The following is a 4,336-nucleotide window of genomic DNA, read 5'->3' as shown; positions in this document are numbered from 1 at the left end:
TGAAAGTGGGCTAACTTCTTCATCCTAACTCCTATGATATTTATTTAACTTCTTTGTGATTCTCCGCTACATTATGTATCCAAATACATTTTCTTACACGGTTCATCCTGGTTAGATTTGAACGACGAAGAAGTTGTCATATTCCCAAACAGGAAACCTGGGATCACCTGATTTGAAAGTGGGATAACTTCTTCATCCTAACTCCTATGAGATCTATTCAACTTCATGATGATTCTCCACCACTTTATGTATCCAAATACACCTTATTACATCTCGATTCATCCTGGTATGATTAGAATAACGAAGAAATTGTCATATTCCCAAACAGGAAAACTAGGATCACCTTATTTGAAAGTGGGATAACTTCTTCATCCTATCTCCTATGAGATTTATTCAACTTCCTGGTGATTCTCCAGTACATTATGTATCCAAATACAGTTTATTACATCGCGATTCATCAGGTTTCTTCCCATAGGAACCCTGTCAAACTTTCGTAGGATTTGCTGCATCATCTGAAGGTGTCCTGATGGTCTCTGGTGGGTTATCTGAAGGTTTGGTTTGTAGCCTGAGTGCATTGAGATGGCAACATCTATATTTGGCATCTCCACTCGGTATGTTAGAGGTGCTTGTCAATCGATGGGCGCTGGAGGTTGTCTATCGATGGTGGTTTCCTTCTGTCGATCGACGTCAGTATTAGACTGTCAATCGATTTTGACATAAACAAGTCTGGGCGGATGTGGGTGTCTTGCGTTGCTGTCCCTCAAGAACCCTATCAAGCATCTCTTCAATCTTGCTCTCTTGAGTAGGTGGTGGTGACTTTTGGTAGTAGGAGTTTCCATAACCCATGTTGTTGTTGTAATTGTTGCTGTAGGGTTTCTGGTGCTGCGAACTTTGGTTGAAATTGCCCCTATTTCCATAGGAATTTCTGTTTCCAGAGCCCTGGAATCCAATTCCACTGATGAATTTCACATCTTCTATTTCCTCTGCTCTACCCTCTGTGTCTAGAACTTCTGCATCTTCAACCAAGCATGGCTGCAGATCTCTTCCTCTCAACGTCAGTGTTCTTCGTGATGCTGCTGGATGCTAAGTTCTCAATAACTTTCATAGCCTCCTATGGATTCCTGGTGTTGAAGTTCCCATTGCTGGAAGGATTAAGAGCCATCTGATAATGCACCGCGATGCCTCTGTAGAAAGTAGTGAGCAGTTGTACTTCATTGAATCCATGGTGTGGGCAATCTCTTAGATACGACTTGAATCTGATCCAGGAGCTTCTGAATGCCTATGCAGGCTCTTGAGTGAATGTAGCAATCTAGCTCCTCAAGTCTTCAGCACGCGCCTCATCAAAGAAGTTGAATAGGAATGCATTCTTGATGTCGCTCCAGGATGTGAGAGATCCTGGTGGTAACTGCTTTAGCCTATGCGAAGCATCTCCAGCAAGTGAGTACTTGAAGAGCTTGCATAGGAGGTAGTCTTCAGAGACTCCCTCAACTTTAATAGCAGATATAAGATCCTCGAACCTCTCCAGATGGTCCATAGAATGCTCGTGAGATAACCCATAGTAGGGTGTGTGTCCCACGAGTGTGTTGTACTGCGGCTTCAACTCGAAATTCTCCCTCTGAATAGTTAGAGGACGAATGGCTGATCTGTTGGTGTAGAACTAATCTGGAAGGTTGTAGTCAGCCAACGTTCTTGGTCGAGCAGCCTCATCTACAGGTAGAGTAGTGTATGTAGCATCAGTATCAGACTCAAGGATTGCAGGCTCCTGAGCGTCTATCTTCTGACCTGCTATATTACGCAGATGACCTTCCTAATCATGCAGGTCTCCCATCTCATCACGTACAAGTATCAAGGTTGCAACCATATCTTGCAGCTCAGTGTCGATCGACGTCGGATGGAAGATGTCGGTCGACGGAAGATGAGTGTCTTCGGTCGATGGCGGTGAGCGAGTGTCGGTCAACGAGACTGGTGTCTGGGTCGACGGTGGCTAACGAAAATCAAGCAACAAACAAGTGTTGTTGTCGATCGATGAGGAACATATTCCTTTGCGGATTGAATGCTTCAAGTTTGCAGGATCTAATGAGAATAACAGTTGAGTTTCCTTTTTGCTTATAGTACTGCTAGGCATACCTGAAAAGCCAAGAAAAAAATTTTGTGTCAGAAAGTGGTTTTAAACTTAACAAGATTAAATCTATAAGGGGATCAAAGCTCCCCGGCAAAGGCGCCAAATTTAATATCATTCAAATTACCCTAAGGAGTGAATTACTCTCTCAAATAAGAGGTTCAATTGTAGTACTTAGGGATCAAATTTACAAGGAGTTAGGGAACCTAATAAATCTAATCAGAATTGTGAAGCTAGTTTGTTTTAATGTTTTAAATGTAAAGTTGCAAGTTTGTGAGCAAGTAATTGCTCGATTATTTATTGGGGTTTTGGTACTTTAATGGAAATAGCTAGACTTATGGTTTTTACTCAGGTAATCAGGATTATAATCCTACAGATGTCTAATAAGTTGTATGCATGATATTATAAAGCTCAACACTTAATAACAAACCCTTAGTCTTTCGCTTTCTAGGTTTGTTTATTGACCAGTGTCGATCAATTATTCTATAGGAATATCGATCGATACACTTGCTGAAACATCGATCGATTATTCCTCTTCAATATCGACCGATTGGCGAGCTCGATGGTCATCTCGGGTGCTTAGTCCAAATATCTTCAAAATGCTCCAAAATCATCATTTTCCTCTAAATCACTCCTAATCCTATAAATATTCTAAATAGACTCTATAATATAATAACTAGTACTTAAAAAATATATAAACCATGGGTAAAAGTTGGTCAAATCCATGGTCTATCAGTGATTCTCCACAATATTTGTATCCAAATACAACTTCTTTCACCGCGATTCATACTTGTTTGATTCATCCTCGTTTGATTCGAACGACAAAGAAATTGTCATTTTTCCAAACAGGAAAACTTGGATCACCTAATTTGAAAGTGTGATAACTTCTTTATCCTAACTCTTATGAAATTTATTAATCTTTCTACTGATTCTCCACTACATTATGTATCCAAATACAGCTTCTTACATCGCGATTCATCCTGGTGAGATTCGAACGACGAAGAAGTTGTCAAATTCCCAAATAGGAAAGCTGGGATCACCTGATTTCAATGTGGGATAACTTCTTCATCCAAACTCCTATGAGATTTATTCAACCTCATGATGATTCTCCACCACTTTATGTATCCAAATACAGCTTATTACTTCGCGATTCATCCTGGTGTGATTAGAATGACAAAGAAGTTCTCGTATTCCCAAAAAGGAAAACTGGAATCACCTGATTTGAAAGTGGGATAACTTCTTTGTCCTAACTCCTATGATTTATTCAACTTCCTGGTGATTATCCACTACACTATGTACTCAAATACAGCTTCATACATCGCGATTCATCCTCGTTTGATTCGAACGACGAGAAGTTGTCATATTCCCAAACAGAAAAACTAGGATCACCTGATTTGAAAGTGGGATAACTTCGTCATCCTATCTCCTATGAGATTTATTTAACTTCATGATGATTCTCCACCACTATATTTATCCAAATAAAGCTTATTACATCGCGATTCATCCTGGTGTGATTAGAATGACGAAGAGGTTGTCATATTCCCAAACCGTAAAATTGGGATCACCTGATTTGAAAGTAGGATAACTTCTTCATCCTATCTCCTATGAGATTTATCCAACTTCCTGGTGATTCTCCACTACATTATGTATCCAAATATAGTTTCTTACATCGCGATTCATCCTAGTTAGATTCGAACGACAAAGAAGTTGTCATATTCCAAAAGAGAAAAACTGGAATCACCAGATTTGAAAGTGGGATAACTTCTTCATCATATATCTTATGAGATTTATTCAACTTTCTGGTGATTCTCCACTACATTATGTATCCAAATACAGCTTATTACATCGCGGTTCATCCTGGTGTGATTAGAATGACAAAGAAGTTGTCATATTCCCAAACAGGAAAACTGGGATCACCTGATTTGAAAGTGGGATAACTTCTTCATCCTAACTCCTATGAGATTTATTCAACTTGCTGGTGATTCTCCACTATATTATGTATCCAAATACTTCGTCTTATATTGCGATTCATACATGTTTGATTCAAACGACAAAGAAGTTGTTATTTTCCCAAACAGGATAACTAGGATCACCTGATTTGAAAGTGAGATAACTTCTTCATCCTAACTCTTATGAGATTTATTCAACTTCCTGGTGATTCTCCACTACATTATGTATCCAAATACAGCTTCTTACATCTCGATTTATCCTAGTTAA

Source organism: Brassica oleracea, unplaced genomic scaffold, assembly GCF_000695525.1.
Source record: "Brassica oleracea var. oleracea cultivar TO1000 unplaced genomic scaffold, BOL UnpScaffold00673, whole genome shotgun sequence".
NCBI lineage: Eukaryota > Viridiplantae > Streptophyta > Magnoliopsida > Brassicales > Brassicaceae > Brassica > Brassica oleracea.
The sequence above is the reverse complement of the archived record's forward strand: the minus strand, read 5'-3'. Positions refer to the sequence as shown.